We start from the raw sequence: 18,889 nt of genomic DNA, 5'->3' as shown, positions 1-18,889 counted from the left end.
TAGGACCCTGGCCAAGTAATATCATCTCTTAATATTCAAGGCAACTCTCTAGGAGTCTAATGCACTGTCTACCTGCATTGGTAGAGTTTCCTTGTCCAGAAATTCCTTATACCACTGAAATCACAGTTCTAGGTCCTCTCCCTAAGTTGAACATAAAATAGGTATTATATATACTTCTTCATTATTAAAGGCAATGCACATTTTTACAATAACAGCTTTGTGTGAGTAAATAAAATGTGAAGACTTCACAGGGAAGATATGTATAAATATATATCTATATCTATACTAAGAAATGCTTAAAAATTAAGAAATAGGGAAGTGGAAAATTCTGAGGCCATGAGAGTCTGATGGCTCAGCCTCTGGGAAAGTTTACCCTGAAACTTTTTGTTCTTTCTTCTGGTTCTGGTTTAAAGATTTATTCAGTAAGAATAGGGTCACTGTGACCTGCTTTCCTTTACTGTAAAAGTACTATAAGAGAATGGAGAGGGTCTCCCCTTCCCCTTAGCCTATTCTCCTTCTTTAGATTTATAGATGTCACTTCAGTTGTAATCATTAACTAAGGGAATGTGAATTGGATTTTTTGTGCCTCAATTTCCCGGTTCTTTGTCTAGCTTTCGTGCTCAGATTGTAAGCCCACCTCCCAGCCAATGGTGAGAAGTGTCAGAGGTAAGTGGGAATTCTCTTATGTTAGGTATAATTATGGGTGCCTAGCCCCTTGTAAAGTGCCTCCTTTGCTGGATTTGTTCTAGCAGGGGATGCCCAATTCTCGAGAATTGAATAAAATTTATTTCTGTTCCCACTCTGAGATGGCTCTTTATTAACTTTTAATTGGTGAGGGTCTTTCATCCCACACAGCTTCAAGGTTTCATTTGAAGCACAATTCTTTCTCTTAATCTCTATTTTGTAAAATTCACTCATTTTAAATAGTCAATCAATCTATCAACCAAAATGCATTTATTAACCACCAGGTGTATGTACTGATATTGCTTCAGGGTTTTGGGAACTCCTCTCAATGAAAAAAAAAAGGCATTATGAGCTGAGATGAATGAAAAACCTGAGAGACAGAGTTTCTGGGTAATTAGGGTAGCTAAAATCAACAAATTGATGGTCAGTGGTTTCTCTTGGTAACTAAAGACACCTAATGGAAATACTGAATGCCTTAAATATTTTTTTGAAAGAGAATTCCCTGACAGGAGGAATCAACCCTGATTGATGGGCATTTAAATGAGGATGTGGGTTAAAACTCTTCAGCTTCTTTTGCTGAGAACATGGTTTGATCATGAAACTCAACTGCCTCCAGCAGTCTGGACAAAGGAATCCATAGCCAGCTCACTCTGGTTCTCCTTCATGAGCTGGGTCACCCTAACCTCCAATGGAGAGGCACAAGGACATAGGCTTAATGCTTTGTGGCTGGAATTCACCTAGATTAGATTATTTTTATACTCTAAACAAAAGTAAGGTCTCCCAGTTGAGTGGGATCCTGCCCAAGATTGAGGAGCATGTTCCCAGGGGATTTGGGCAATCTCATTTATCAGCCATGTCCTTCAGAGACTGGCTTAATGACTTAGGGGCTGGTTCTTGAATGAAAAAAATTAAAAGCCTGGATCATAATTAATAATGGGTTATTAACATAATAGAAAATAATAATTTCTCTCAGAATCTTAAGGTAACTTAATTTTGGGCTAGTGCTTTTAATTATAAAGTATAAATTTTAATTATATGATTTGTAACATTTTATAATAATGTATTACTTAAGTTACTATTGAAGAATTTTTAGTGACAAACCTTTGGACTATCGTCTTTGAATTTTGTGAACTAGTGGAAATCATTTTGGGTGCTGGTGATACAAAGACCAAAAATAAAATAGTCTCGGTACTCAAGGGGTTTCCATTCTATTAGGGGAGTCAAATGGGTACATATTTAGGTAGATACAAAGTAGATACAAGGTTCCCCAGTATATAAATGGTCATAGGATATGAACAACAGTTCTTAAGAGGAGAATTGCAAACTATTAACAATAATATGAAAGAATTCTCCAAATCTCTAACAATAAGAGAAAAACAAATTAAAAGATTTCACACTTAGCAAACTGGCAAAGATGACAAAAGGTAGGAATGGTCAATACCAGAAGAATTGTGGAAAGGTGGGTTTAAGGTGTGTATGTTCATGTAAGATGTGTCTACACACACAGGATATCCAAATGTGTGGTATATGTGTATGTGTATAGACAGGCATCTCAAGGGGAAGCTCAATAGTTAAGGCATTGTTAGGGGAACTGTGAATTGATACAACTGTTTCGGAAAGAATTTAGAGTTATGCAAATAAATGAATTAAATTGTCCATACCCTTGGCCCAGAGATACCACTGCTAGGAATGACAAAATGAAGCAAATATTTATCATCACACTTGTTGTGGTAGCAAAGAACTAGAAACAATAAGTACTTATTTATTGGGATATATGACTAAGGAAAAAATTATGGTACATGAATGTAATGGAATATTATGTGCTGTAAGGAACAATGAATGTGATAAATTCAGAGAAACATGGAAAGACTTATATGAACCAATGCAAAGTAAAGCAAGCAGAACCAGGAAAATGATATCCACAATGACTACAACAATTTAAATGGAACAACAATAAAAACAATTGAAACTAAATGTTGTGAAATTATGACTAAGCCAGGGCCCAAAGAAGAGATACAAGGAGACACCTTCCCTGGCTCCTTTGCAAAGATGGGGAGTCCACAAGTAAGGAACATCGCATATAATGTCAGACTCTTTGTGATAAGTTGATTGGTTTTTATTTTTTCTTTTCTTTATTATTTGTTGCATGAGATGGCTCTCCCTATAAAGTAGGCAGGAGAAGTGATACAGGAGGAATTGTAGGTTATGTAAAACAAGAAGATATCTATTTTAAAAATATATATATATAATATTTTGGGGTGGGGGGATATACTAGTAGCTGGGAGAATTAAGAAAGTTTTCAAGTAGAAGGTAGCACTCAAGCTGAGTCTTTTATTTATTTATTTATTTATTCGTTCATTCATTTGTTTATTTATTTATTTATTTGATTTTCAATTCCAAATGTGAAGGAAATTAAGGATTCTAAGAGGTAAAGGCAAGGAGTGGAGCATATTCCCAGAGGTGGGCAATGGCCAGTACAGAAGAATGGAGACAGAGAGATGGAGTGTTGTGTATGAGGAACATTAAGATGGCCAGTGTGGACTGGTAGGGTGTGTGAAGGGAAGTAATGTGTAATAAGGCAAGGTAAGGGGGGATTGGGTTGCAAAGACTTTAGAAGGCCAAACAAAGGAGTAGTATTTAATCCTAGAGGTGAAAGGGTGCCACTGGAGCTTATTTGGAGTGGGTAGATGGCATGGTGGACATATTGCTACACTGGGAGTCAGGGAGACTTGAGTTAAAAGCCTGTGTCAGACACTTAAATAACTTTGTGGCCTTAGGCAAGTCACTTAACCTCTCTCAGCCTCAGTTTCCTCAACTATAAGATGAAGGTAATAATGACACCTACTTCCCAGGATTGTTATGAGGACCGAATGAGAAATATATGTAAAGCCCTTTATAAACCTTAAAGCACTCTACAAATAATAGTGATCACCATCATCATCATCATCATCACCAATAACAGTATCATTATTGAGTAGGGGAGTGACTTGGTCAGAGCTGTACTTTAGGAAAATCACTCTTACCTTTCTCCCAACTATCCACCCATTCTCTTTCTCATTAGAGCCAGACTCTACCATCCATTTATTCCTTATTTCATTTTTTTACTTTTTCAATTAACCGTCATTTATTTCTCCCCCTTCTATTTTCTTTCCCACTAGAAAAAAGAAAAAGGAAAACAAAGCTATTATAACAAATATACATTGTCAAGCAAAACAAATCCCCACCTTGGCCATATCTAAAAATGAATGTCTCATCCTATATCTAAAATCTGTATCTGAGATTGGTCGCTGTGAATCATGGTTGGTCACTGCATTGATCAGAGTTCTTAAGTCCTTCAAAGTTGTTTGTCTTGGGATTGCATGAGCAACAAGATGGCATACTACACATTTTCCCCCAATCCCCATGACCTCTCTAACCTCTCCAAAACAGAAATTATGCATCAAAGACAAAGCAACTACAGCTGTTCCCATGGTTTAGCACTCCCAAAATCCAAAAGAAGGTAAAAAAGCAAACCCCAAACCCTGGCTTATTCAGTACCCCTCACCAATCTCCTACTTTAGAGGCAGTGGGGTTATACCAGCAGACCCAAGGACATTACATAGGTTTACACCAAAACTCACTCCTACATTCCAGTCCCCTCTCCCACTTTCTAGTGTTATGGAAGACCCCAGCTCCAGGCTATGGAAATTTGCTCAGGCCTCAAAAGCCAGCTTGGCCATCATCCTCCAGGAGCAAAAAGCCTTTGAGGGGCTGAAACCCAGAAGCACCAGCCCTAAGTGGTGCTGAATTGTCTGTGCTGCAGAGAAAACAGATTCTCTTCTGTTGTCCCAAAGCAGAGAACTGAAGAACAGAGGGAATAGGACAAATCACTAGAAGAGGATGCTGTGTGTAGGGGAGAGAGTGTGCAGCATTCCGCCAAGCCTGAGGGAAGGGGCGCAGCACCCAGCTGGGGCTTGTTCTGACCACCCAAAAGACATTTGGGGCAGAGACCTAGGCTAGTGAATTGTTCAGTGTGGGAGGAGGCAGTTGAGATATAGCCCCCCAAGGAAACCACCATTAGAGGGGAGGGAGGTAGGAACTGAGTGATAAGGAAAATAAGAGGGAAAAAAGACTGAAAGTACTAAAGATTTCGGGAAGAAGAAATCTCAAAGACCTTGAACACAGAGATAAATCGACATGAGTAACAGTAACAAAAGAAGGAAATGTGGCCTCCAGAGCCAGTAAACAAGTTCAGGCATCCATGAAGAATACTGCAAAGGAAAAGGATCCAACACTTCCACAGAGGATTTTGTGGAATTTGAGAAGAATATGGAACCTCAACCGTCCTGAGTGGTTTAAAAGAGAAATGAGAATTATGAGATCAGAATTTGTGTACTACACAGCAAAAATAATAAACAGAATAGAAAAACTTTAATCTGCAATGGCAAACCTTACTAAAGAAACAAAAAAGAGAACCATAGATCGAGAATGCAAATATACAAAAGTGAAGGTCAACCTAGAATAAGACCAGCAAAAAACAATAACATTAAAAGAAAATATGAAAGCATAACATAATGATCTTGCAAACAGGATCCATAGGGACAACCTAAGAATCACAGGCCTCCCAAAACATGACAGGACAAAAATCCTTAATACTATAATGAAGGAAATAATAGAAGAGAACTGCTCAGAACTTCTAAACATAGAAAATGAAATTTCAATTGAAAGAATTCACAGATTACATCCAGAAGAAAAACTGGAGGCTGCAAACTCCAAGACACATAGTGATTAAATTTAACAATTCAATTCTGAGACAAGTTCTGCAGGCCATCAGAAAAAAAGACCTTCAGATACAAAGGAAAGGACATTTGAATAACAGAGGACTATTGAAAAAGGAGGAGGGAATGGAATAATGTGTTCAGAAAAGCAATGGAGCTTAGGATGCATCACCTATCCTGAAAATTTGAGATTAACTGTGCAGGATAAAAATAGACATTCAATAATAAAGAAGAGTTTGAAATATTTTTTTTTCAGAAAGAAAACCAGAACTGAAGAGATTGTTTGCTTCTCAAATACCCCTAATGACGGAAATGCAAGAGGAGTAAATAAATGCAGCAGGCAAGGACAGCAACAGCAACAGAGTGGCAACAGAAAGACCAGTGAAAGACTTTTTCCTAATTGTACACAAAGAGAAGGTAAAATCTAGTAGAGGTAACAGTGAAGAGGAAGACAAGGGTCATTATATACAGAACATGGTGACATCCTGCCTATTGGTGAATGCTTCTTTTGTGGGACTGTTGTGGTTTGGGGTGCTAGGCATCCTGAAATGCAAGGATACAGGGCACAGGTCTGCCTTGAAAGAATTCGACCACTCAAGCTTTCCAGTCAAAGTAGCAAGTTTATTTGTGATGCCAATACTCCTCCTAATGAGTCTGCATAGTTTAATGGGGGTAAGGTGGACACTTTTAGAGCAATTTGGAACTTTGCCCAAAGGATTATAAAAATGTGCATAGCCATTGACCCAGCAATACCACTTCTAGTGCTGTATCCCAAAGAAATTATACAAGTGGGAAAAGTACCTGTATGTTCAAAAATATTTATAGCAGCTCTTTTTGTGGTGCCAAAGAACTGGAAATCAAGGGCATGTCCATCAACTGGGGAACTGCTAAACAAGTTGTGGTATGTGAATATAATGGAATACTATTGGGCTATAAGAAATGAGGAGCAGACGGACTTCATGATAACTTGGACTTAAATGATCTGATGCTGAGTGAGGAGAGCAGAACCGGTAGAACATTATACACTATTACAGACACACGGTGTCTATGATGACTAACTTTGAAGACTTGGCTCTTCTCAGCAATGCAAGGTTCTAAGACGACTTCAAAAGATTCATGATTGAAAAAGTGATTTGCATCCAAAGAAAGAATTACAGAGTCTGAATGCAGATTGAAGCAAAGTATTTGCTCTCTTTTTTTTTGTTTGTTTTTGTCTTTGTTTATGTTTTGTTTCTTCTTTCTCGTGGTTCACTCCATTGGTTATAGTTCTTCTTTACAACTTGACTATTGTGAAAATATGCTTAGTGTGAAGGTATATGTAGAACCTGCATTGGATTGCATGCTGTCTTGGGTGGGGAGGGGGGAGGAATGGAAAAGGAAGAGGGTTTGAAACTCAAAAACTTGGGGAACTGAATGTTATAAACTAAAACTAAAAATAAATTATTTTTTTTAAAAAAGAAGAATGGGGGGGGTGGGGAGAGATGGACACTTTTATTGGGAAACAAGATTGTGGGAAGATTTGGATGAGCTCTAGTAGCCTGGGATGGTCCTTAAGTAACAGAGAATGAAAGGTTGACCTGGGTCAGGGACCACAATCGAAGAACAGTTGAAAGGATTATTGACTGGGATGGGCTGGGTGCCTCAGGCAAACCTGGGTTCCTGAAATCTGTGGGAAAGTTCAGGGACTGAGGGTCTTTCCCCTTTTAGGGGTTCAGGTCCCATACTCCATCAGTAGGAGAAGGTTCCACTGATGAATGCTCCCACACGTGAAGGGAGTTGAGGACCTTATGCTGGATAAAGTCTGGGGGATTTGGTTCTTGAAAAGTCTACTTGTCCTGTGAGGCATGGGGAGTTCGAACCCATGGGGGTAACTGGCACCTGGAGGAGTAAGAGAGCATGGACACAGGGAGATTTCTGGGCAAATGTAGAAAAAAAAGAGATCAACAAAAAAGTGTATAGATCAGTGGTCGGGGAGGAATCCTACCATGGGGCAGTGACACCTACAATAATTGGCATAGTTTCCAGACTGAGATGCAATGGAAAAGGGGAATCCGTGGGAGAAGCCCTACAAAGGAATGGCAGAAAGTGCCTAGAGGGGAGAGCCTAGAATGGATAATTTGGAAACTTTGATTGTGTGAAGAAAACAGAGAAAAGAGAGAGAGGCCAGATGATTATAGGAGGCATGAATCAGGGAATGAGGGTCTAGAGTAACAGAAAGAAAATATGGATAATGAAGAGAATATAAGAAGTCCTTTTTGGAAAGGGGCACAAAAAATAAAATTAAAAAAAAAAACCCTAATTAACAGGACTAGCTGAAAGGGAATAGTAGAAAGGGGAATCTATTGGATTGAGAGGAAAAAAGAAGGGGAAGAAATATATAACCAGGGAAAAGCGGGAGAGAGGAAGTAATAAACAAAACCCTAAGGGGAAAGGGGCAACAAATGAAAAGAGGGGCTTGGGGTGATAGGAAAAGAACCAGTAGGAACAAAGATTAAAGTAACTAAAGGAAGATACTAGTGTTTACAGCAGAAGGAAAAAAAAAGTCATAATTTGAAAAAAAAAACACCCAATTTTAGAGACAGATGGAAAAAATATAAATATAATTCTCATAACTTTAAGTATGAATGAACTAAACAATCCGATGAAATGAAATAGTGACAGTCTGAATAAGAAGATAAATCCCTATAATCTGTTGTTTATAAGAAATACATTTAAAAAAGGACGGACACACACACACACACACACACACACACACTCACACGTACACACACAGATGGAAAGAATACTATGCAGGAGCTGCCACCGTGCTATTAGACAAAGCAAAAGCAAACGTTCAAAGAATAAAAAAGGATAAACAAGGAAACTATATTATGCAAAAAGGAACCATAGACGACAAACCAGCATCGGTGATGAACTCTGATGCCTTAGCATCCAAGTTCATAAAGGAAACAGCTGAGTTTCAAGAAGACAGAGACAACCTAGTAATAGTGATAGGAGTCAGTATCACTCTAGTCAGCGGTGGGGAACCTCGACCTTGAGGCCGCATGTGGACTTCTAGGTCCTTGGGTGTGGCTTTTTGACTGAGTCCAAGTTTTATAGATCAAATCCTTTTATTGAGGGGATTTGTTCTGTGAAGTTTGGATTCAGTCAAAGGGCCACACTTGAGGACCTAGAGGGCCACATGCGGCCTTGAGGCCATAGGTTCCCCACCTCCGCAGCCATTTTGGATAAATTTAATAGAAATAAAAAAAACAAAAAGGAAAAATATGGAACTGAACAAATTTCTGAAGAAACTAAAGTTAAAAGCAGCAGTAATCTAAATGATCTGGTATTGGTTAAAAAATAGATCAATGGAACAGACTAGACAAAGGAGATTCAGAAACAGTATTTGATAAAGTGGAAAACGTAACTTACCCAGGGGAAAACTGTATTTGATAAAAATTGCAGGGAAAATTGGAAAGCAGTCTGGTAGAAATTAGGCTTGGACCAACATTTTATAGCACAACCTATAATACATTCTTAATGGATATATGATCTTAATATTAAAAATTATACTATTAAAAAATTAAAAGAGAAACAGATCATGTACCTCTCATAGCCATGGGTAAGAAATGTGTTTTCAACCAATCAAAGGAGCAATTAGAAAAGATAAAATAGGAAACTTTGATTTCTTGAAACTAAAAAGCTTCTGCACAGACCACATTAATGCGTCTAGGACAGGCCTGAACGACCTGTGGCCTGCGGGCTGTAAATGGCCCACAGGTACACCGAAACATTTTGGGCAGCTTCCAAAAAAATTTTCCTGTACATTTTTCACAGGCCACCTGAAATCCTTTGGAAGGCCACAGGTTGTGCTGCCATATCTAGGATAAGAGAAGTAGATGAATCAGAAAAAAAAAAAACTTTGTACGTTCTCTGATAACAGTTTAATATCCAAGATATATAAACAGTACATATATACGTGTGTGTGTGTGTGTGTGTGTGTGTGTGTGTGTGTGTGTGTGTGTATGTGTGTGGCTGGTCAAAGGATAGGAGCCAACAGTCCTCAAAAGATGATAAACAGTGTCAACAGTCATTGTTGGAGGGGTTTGGGGAATGATATTGGAGGAGCTGTGAAATAGTTCAATTATTCTGGAAAGCAATTTGGAATTATGCAAATAAAGTGAATAAAATGTTCATACCTTTGAAACAGAGAATCCTTTATGGGGCTTATACCCCAAGGAAACCATTGATAAGAACAAAGTTCCCATATAGTCCAAAATACTTACAGTGGTACTTTTTGTGATATAGAAAAAAATGGAAGCAGTGAATGCCCAGCAGTGGATAGATGGCTAAATAAATTGTGGTACGTGATGTAATGGAATATTACTGTGCTGTATGTTGCATACAGAGAAACACAGAAAAATCTATATGAACAGATACAGAGTAGAGTAAGCAGAGCCAAGAAAATAATAAACACAGTAAATATAACATTGCAAATGGAAAAAATGTTGACTCACGAAAAAATCAAAAGTAAATTTAACAAAATTATAAAGATCAAGTGGGACTCAAAGAGATTTGAGAAGACACCTCCAACCTCTTCCTTCGTGGGGGTGGGCATTCCACAGGTATTACACTTTGTACATGTTTTTGAATTTTTTTCATTTGTGCTGACTTTTTTTCCTCCCTAAAAAAATGCTATTATTATATAGTATATAGCTCTCTGGGAAGGAGAGAATACTATAGTGATGTAAAAACCAGAAAACATCAATAAAAACATAAAAAAATTATTTATCTTTACAATATATTGTTCTGTTATATAAATTATTCCCTGGGTTCAGCTCACATACATCTTTCTAAGTTTCTCTGAAAGCTTTCTCTTTTGTCATTTTGTACAGTAAAATAACATTCCATTATATCCATATACCATAATTTGCTTATATATTCCCCAATTAATAAGAACCCGTTAGGTTCCAGTTATTTGCTTACTATAAAAATAATTACTATAAATATTTTTGTACATGTGCATCCTTTTCCTCTGTCTTTCCTTGGAGTATAGACCTTGGAGTGGTATTGCTAGGTAAAAGAATATGCACAGCATTAACTTTTTGGTCCCAGTTCCAAATTGCTTTTCAGAATGATTGGATCAATTTACAACTCCACTAACTATATTAATTTGATATATTTTCCTGTACCCCTCCAACACTTGTCATGAGCTTTTTTTTTCAACTTTGCTAATCTGATGGGTATGAGGTTTAACCTCAGAGTTGCTTTAATTTGCATTTCCTTAACTATTAGTGATTTGGAACATTTTTATATGGTTATTGATAACTTAGATTTCTTCTCTTGAAAACTGTTCATATCTTTTGACCATCTATCAATTGTCCACCAACAATCTTCTTCCTTCTGCCCTAGGGAAAGGTTTACTACCTTTGATGGTAACAGTGCCTTCCTTGCTGTTGGCATCCCTACTGTTAGGAATAAAATTTTCCAAAGGAATAACAAAGACTCCCAAGGTAGATGAGTCAAGCTCATTTATTCTAAAATTCTTGTAAGAAGTGGAGTGGATGTGTTATCGGAACACCAACACACATCAAAAAGTGAAAGCTGAGAGGTTAAATTTTCATCCCAAAACATGAAGAGCCTCCCTCATTTCCTCATTGGCTGAGTACTCTGGGGGTTACAACTTCCCTGCAGGCCTACTTCATGTTTCCCCCTTAACATGTTCTCCCCCACCCCCATATACATCCACATAGATCGCATGTGCATTAAAACGAGCCTTAGCTCCTCCCTGGGAGGAGAAGGTAATAGTAATGAAGCAGTTAAGCATGGGTATTTGAAGCCTGGCTAACCTAGTTTCTCTATCTTAACCACAGACTTGGTTGAGACTGGTTTCACCCTCTTTCTTGGAATTATTTTTGTAAAAAGAAGCTAGTTCTTTGAAAAGAAGATCCATATCCCAACATCTCTGTGGAAACACAATTTTTTTTATATCTCACAACATTCTTCCTTTTTCTTATTTCCAACAATTTATGTTTCCACATATTCCCAATCTAATAATCCCTAATCTACTGATGTCTAATTTGCTCTTCAAAACTCTTTAATAATTCCAGACATTCCTTTTCTTCTCTTTCTTCCTGTGATATTGGCCCCTTTCCTAAGACCATCATCTGAATTGCTTTCCTTTCTACATTGATTAATTGCATCTTTTCCACTATCCTTGTAATCAAATTGATCAAACATGGTATGAAACAGGGCAGAAGTGTGACAGCAGCAACTGAGCATATTGGGAAAAATCCTAATTGTTTCCACCATGATCCTGTTCAGCCAACTGAAGCAACTAGTAACAAAAATTCCATCCCACTTCTGCACCAGCACATGTGCTATTTTCCTAATACCTTGGGCTGTGTTTTTAATAGCCTGGCCATTATCATCAATTATAATACAGAAATTTGACATATTTAGTTTCTCACAGATACCTCCTTGTAAAGTCAATCAGTAAGTGAAAAGATCTTCCTGGCCCATTGAATAGGCTTCAGGTGGGGCCAACAAAGGGAGGTCTGATTAGAGACAGGCCCACACCCTTTCACTAATTAGGTATGAGGCTGCAGGCTAGTTAGCAAACTAGTTTGCTAGTTTGAGAGAGGTGTGAAGCCCTCAGGGCCCTAAGAGGAGTTGCTAAGACCAGAGCCAGTGGTATGTGCCTGAGTTCTAGTCAATCAGATGATGTCTAGGACTGTATAAAAAGAGAGAACAGAACACAGAAACAGCAAAAACTGAGGACTGAGAGCAGAACTAGTCACAGTGAAGCCACAACAGAGCCGGAAGCAGCGGAACGGAGAACAGCAGGATTCAGAAGCCGAGGTCCAGCTTCCAGAGTGTGCAGAGCAGAGAGTGCTGAACACAAGAGTGAGTTGCGGAACTTGGAGTCAGTGGAGCTGCAGGAGAGAGTGCTGAGCAGGGACTTAGGATTTGTGAGTGTTCTTATAGGAGGGCCCTCGCATTGAGGGGAAGCACAAGTATTGTTTGGATTCCTACTGTAATATTTTGTTATAATCTCCTTGTTACTATAGTGAGGTGGGCTTGTTGGTTTTGGAATGTTATTGCCACAGTATCAAATTGGGGGCATTGGTCCTTGAGTCCGATCCTTTGGAGTCTAAATAAATGTTATACTTCCTCTGCCTTCTACCTAGAGAATTCATTATACTTTGCAATTCTGAACCATTCAGGCATGCCCATGGTTCATGAATTTTGCCTTACTGATACACCCTTTCTTCTGCTAATAGATAATACAAAACCATTCAGTGCTGTAGCACTGCTTCTCTGGTTTGAGTGGTCTGGTCAGCTAAGACTTCCAAAGCTTGTGCTGTTTGATTAGTGATAATTTCTACCACTGCCTGTAATCTCAGCATGTCTACTTCATGTTTCCCCCTTAACATGTTCTCCCCCACCCCCACATACATCCACATAGATTTCATGTGCATTAAAATGAGCCTTAGCTCCTCCCTGGGAGAAGAAGGTAATAGTAATGAAGCAATTAAGCACGGGTATTTGAAGCCTGGCTGACCCAGTTTCTCTATCTTAACCACAGACTTGGTTGAGACTGGGTTTCCCCTCTTTATTAGAATTGTTTTTGCAAAAAGAGACTAGCTCTTTGAAAAGAAAACCTACATCCCTGCATCTGTGTGGAAACATAATTTTTTTTATATCTCATACTATCAAAGTCAAAATTGATTTGGGAGGGGCCCTATGAAACCAGGATGGTTTAGAAATCAATTGGGCAGGACAGCTAGGTAGCACAGTGAGTGGAGCACCAGCCCTGGAGTCAGGAGGACCTGAGTTCCAATCCAGCCTCAGTCACTTGACACACTAGCTGTGTGACCTTGGGCAAGTCACTTAACTCCAACTGCCCTGCCTTCTCCCCTCAAAAAAAAAGAAATCAATTGGGCAAGGTCAGGACTCATCATATTAGTCAGGTCAGGAACTAAGAAGTTGTTGCATTCTTGGCCGCTGAACTATTATAAGTTTTCAAATATGGTTAGGTCTAATGAGACTTGGATGTCTATTATATGTATATTCATAGGACTGACTAATTTTTTCACGTAAACTTTTGGTTGTACTGTAATCACTAGTGCCAATGAGTCCTATATTTTTAGATTCCAGATTTGAAAGACATCAGAGATCATCTAGTCCTGTGTAATGTAGAATCCTTTTTCACTATTGCTAATGAGTGATCGCTCAGTTGTCCTTGAATACAGCTATTGAATTATAACTTAATACATTATGATGGAATCTATTTCATTAAAAGACTTAATCTAAGCCTAAGAATGAGTGATTCTGAGCAACTCTCAATGCCTAGAACAACTGTAAATTGCCAAATAGTTGGAAATGCATTGGTAAAGTTTCTTTACTCAAGATCCATATACTCAAGAAATCAATGGTATAGACAAAAAAAGGAAATTCTCAGCAAGAACAAACATAAAACTAAATAAAACAAAAAATATGATACCCAAAATAATAAACTCTTAAATTATCCATAATTTGTTTTTTAAATGTGTCTATTAACTTTTGACAACATTATTTTTTAAATGTCTTCTTCCCTTCTGATTTTTTTTCTTCTTTGTATGTATAGCCAATTCTGCTATAATGTGCATGTGCATTCCAGAAAAAACAACATATCATGGAACCAGGATCTTGATCATGTCCCTACCACCAATTTACCACATAGAGACTTTCAGGAATTTCCCTGTGGGTGAAATCTGGGACACTCTCTCTTAGTTAAGCTGAGATATCTTGCTCCCAGTGGGAGAGCTCCTTCACTGTATTTTTATCTAGGATTTTTTTTTGTATAACTTCTCTTTTTTCTTTTTGTTATCAGCTTATATAAATGGATTACTTTCTATTTACTACATATGATCTTTGTGTCACTAGTGTTTGGTGGGAAGGGAGTCAAGACTTTGGGCATATAATTTGAGGCATTCATTCCCCATTAAAGGATAGCTATTAGGAGTGCAGCTTAAGCTTGAAAATTATTTGCCCTAGATTAACAATATTTGGGAGGTTGATATAATTCTATCCAAACACCCTCTCTCTGAAGAGAGCATCCTACTGGCAGGAATCAGTCTCCCTTAGAGAGGGGTGGGCTGAGTTGACTCTAAAGATATTTAATTATGCCACCCTTCAAACCACATCTATAGATCCATGTGAATACACATAATCTATATGCACAATACACATACACATATACCTTAAACATGTATACATGTTATCCTAAAGCTTGATAAACTCATACTTAGTACTTAGTAAGGAGGTACTTAGTACTTAATAAGTAGGTACCTAGTAACATTGGAGGAGTGGATCTGAGCTGGTGACCTTTTTTTGCCTTGTATTCTTGTTATTTCAGTAAAAAGTATTTGTCCCCTTTATATTTGTCAAGAACTATGCGATTTTAAAATGTTTAAACATGATTTTAATCAAGACAGCGTAATGTTGTATAGGAGACAGCCAAGACTAAAGTGGAGGGAGAGTTGTGCAGGATTTTGTGTTTGCAGATAGTTGTGCGCCCAATGCAGCTTCTGAAGCTGATACGCAACAAAGTATGGATCTATTCTCTGCTGCTTGTGCTAAAATTTTGGTCTAACAATTAACACCAAGAAAACACAGATGCTCCACTAGCCAGCACCACATTATCCATATGTAGAACCATTCGTTACAGCAAATGGAGAAGTTTTGAATGCTGTGGATAAGTTCACTTACCTTAGCAGTATACTTTCCAGGGATATACACATTGATAATGAGGTTGATGCATGCATTACCAGAGCTAGCTCAGTGTGTAGGAGAGACTCTGAAGGAAAATGTGGGAGAGAAGAGGAATTAGACTGACTACCAAACTGAAGGTCTACAGAGCCATTGGGTTGACCTCACTGTTGTATGCCTGCGAAACCTGGACAGTCTACCAGTGCCATACCAGGAAACTGAATCACTTCCATTTGAATTGTCTTAGGAAGATTCTAAAGATCACCTGTCAAGATAGGGTATCAGACACTGGTCCTTTCTTGAGCTAAGCTGCCAAGCAATCAAACTCTACTGCAGAGAGCACAACTCCAATGGGCTGGTCACATTGTTCAAAGGCCAGAAATATCCTTTCCCAAAACACTGTTTTATAGGCAACTCATACAAGGCAAGTGCTTATATCGTGGTCAGAAGAAGCAATACAAGGACACTCTCAAGGTCTCTCTGAAGAACTTTGGAATTGATTACATGACCTGGGAGATATTGGCAAAGGACCACCTGGCATTGCATACCCACATCAAAGCAGAATTGAAGCTGCTCAAAGGATGCTCAAGATGGGCAGATTTAGAGACTCCACCCCAAATGTTCACACAGAATACTTGTGCCTGACCTGTAGTAGAGCATTCCAAACTAATATTGGTCTGATCGGCCACAGTCAGACATAATGTAACTTGACTCTAACATAGTTATGTCATTTTGGTCTTCTTTGAGAAAGAAGGATGACAACCAACCAACCAGTAAATAGCATCTGGGCATGGGGCAAGGAAGATGGATTCAAATCCTACCTTTGATATGTACTACTTATGTCATCGTAGGCATGTTTTGGAGTCTAAGAACTTTTTAAGATTGCAAGTTATAGATGTAGTAATTTGCATCTGTATCAGTGGAGGGAGTTCTCACTTGGGAGAAATAATAGATTCTTGGCCTATTGATAAACAGTTTTAAGAATGGTGGCTAACAGACAAATTGGATATTTGTTATTTTCTTATCAGTCAAGAAAAGTAACCAAGAAATAATTCTGAGACTACTCAGTCTGGTAATTTAACCATGTAAGGTTCTCAAAGACTGAAGCATCACAGTATTGTGGAAAGGCCACTGGATCTGAAGTTAAAAGACCTGGATTTGAATCTCCTCTCTGCCATTATCTGAGTTATCTTGGATAAACCACTTCAATTCTCTGGGACTCGGTTGCCTCACCTGTAAAAGTGATGAGGTTTGATTAGTTGACCTCTAATTTCTCGTCCACCTCTAAAATCCTTTGATCAAAGCTTATGTCAGTCACTTAATAATCATTTGTTAAATGATTACTGTGTGTGTTAAATGTGTTGTTTTTCATTGATTTCCCCTTCTTCTGCCTGCCCTGTGGCAGAGGAGTTACAAAGTGTGGATGAAAATTATGAGAGAGAAAGAAGAACAGCAAGGGACCTGAATAATGCAGAAAAAAAGACCATCCATCCATGACTGATAGATTGTCCTAAAAGGGCAGGTAGAGGTGAGGTGCAGTGCAATGATTTAATAGGAGAATGAACAGTACTCCTGAAAATAAATAGGATGCTTATCAATTGGAGAATGGCTTAACAAACTATGGTATGATATGTAATAGATTGTGTCATAAGAGAAGATGAAAGATATAATTTCAGAGAAAGTTAGGAAGACTTGTAGGGACTGATTAAGTGAGAAGAATCAGGAGAATAATTTCTACAATTTCTACAATAATTTCTATTGTAAAGATAAACAAATCTGAAAGACTTAAGAACTTTGATCAATTCAATAACCAATCACGATTCCAAAGGACTATGATAAGTTTTACTACCCACCTTCTGATAAGATAGGTGATAGATTTAAGATGCATAATGAGAAATAGCCAGTGGGGAAATTTGTTTTGCTTGTCTATACATATTTATTATAAGGTTTTGGTTTTTCTTTTCTTTTCTTTTTTCATTTTGGGTTGGGGAAGCTGAGAGGGAGAGAAAATGCTTGTTAATTGAAATATTTTTTGTTTTGAGAAAGAACACCGCTGGAGGGCAATATGGAGCTGTGTCTGCCTTCACTGGAACTGGTTCTTTCACTACAATTGTAAATTTGAGAAAGAGAAGTCTACTATCCATTCTGGGTGGGGAAAATTGTATGCTAAAGGTGAAAGACTCTCCCATTCCTACAATCTATGGCTCCTCCCTCCTCTCTCCTTGGGGCACCCTTCTTTAATTACTTAATCTGTTTATGGTTTTTTTTATTCTTAGCCTGAGCTTGCTATCAATTAAGCTTTTGCCCTATAATTTAGGCAATAGTTCCTAACCTAGATTTTCTTCTAGAGCCCATTTCTGCAAATGTTTCAATGAATCTGTAATTCCGTTTGTAGTATGTGGGCATACTCCCTCTGTGGATTCAAATTGCAAATCACACATGCCTTCTCATCTTGTGTAGATATTGTTCATACTCCCCCATATAATGAAGTCTATGTTGTACCAAAGGTGCTTGAACCATAATAATATATTATGTAAATAAGAAGAATTTCTCTGTTCCTATGTACCCTTGCCTTCCCTTGCCTCTGACCTGGCTTAACTGGCTAGGGAAAAGATCTCTTCCTGGGTCACCTCTATCGTTTTTTTTAATCTCATCACCAAGCTCCCCTGGACTAAATTTAAAGCATAGTACATCTGCTTTGCAAAATGATTGGGGTTTGTTTTTGTTTTGTTCTGTTTTTACTAATTTATGGTGGTAGTACCTGTAAGGCGAATGGGGGGCAGGTCCTAGGACTGTTGAATTGGTACTATTCCTAGATCCCAATGTCAATTTCAAAAGATAAGTTGTTCTGAGATTTTGTGTAGTTGGGAAGTTAAAAGAAGGGAAGAGGAAAATGGTGGTGGTGTGGGAGGGGGGGGGAAGTGGGGGGGGATGGGAGTAATGTTTGCTGAGGTAGACAGGAAAGGGGCAATACCTGTACCTGCAGAGGTACATGCCTTAAGAGGCAATGCAGTGTAGTGGTTAGAGTGCTGGATTCTGAGTTTGAATCCCATTTATCTCACTTCTGACACTTAATAGTTGTGGGACCACTAGCCAATCTGTTCACCTCTCTGAGCCTCAGTTTATGAATATGTAAAATAGGAATGATAATATATATCCCAAGGTGAGGTTGAAATGAGAGAATGCTTCTCAAGGTTCAAAACTATTATTTGAACATGTGGAGAAATTTTCAACTTTTCCAAAGTTTGATTTGATTTGAACATTACATTTCGAGTTCCCATACTTCTGCTAAGTAAGTCCCCCTTGCTCACTAAAGTTGAATTAGATGAACTTCTAGCTTGAACACCATGATTCTCTAAAATCCCTGCAATGGGAAAGGGATACCCTTGTCTTTCCAGGCCATAATTATGGTTCAATCAGTAGGTTTTCTTCAGTCAAGTCCTACTTTTTGTGACTCCATTTTTGGTTTTCTTGGCAAAGATACTACAGTGGTTTGCCATTTCCTTTTCTGGTTCATTTTACAGACAAGGAAACTGAGGCAAACAGGTTCAAGTGACTTGTTCAGGGTCAGCTAGTAAGTGTCTGAGGCCAGATTTAAACTCAGGAATATGAGTCTTCCTAACTCTAGGCCCGATACTCTATCCACTGAGCCACCTAGCTGCCTGATATAAGGATGGTAATGATGATAATTATCCATAATTCATTTTTATATA

The sequence above is a fragment of the Trichosurus vulpecula genome, chromosome 5 (genome assembly GCF_011100635.1).
Source record: "Trichosurus vulpecula isolate mTriVul1 chromosome 5, mTriVul1.pri, whole genome shotgun sequence".
In the NCBI taxonomy this organism is placed as follows: domain Eukaryota; kingdom Metazoa; phylum Chordata; class Mammalia; order Diprotodontia; family Phalangeridae; genus Trichosurus; species Trichosurus vulpecula.
The sequence above is the reverse complement of the archived record's forward strand: the minus strand, read 5'-3'. Positions refer to the sequence as shown.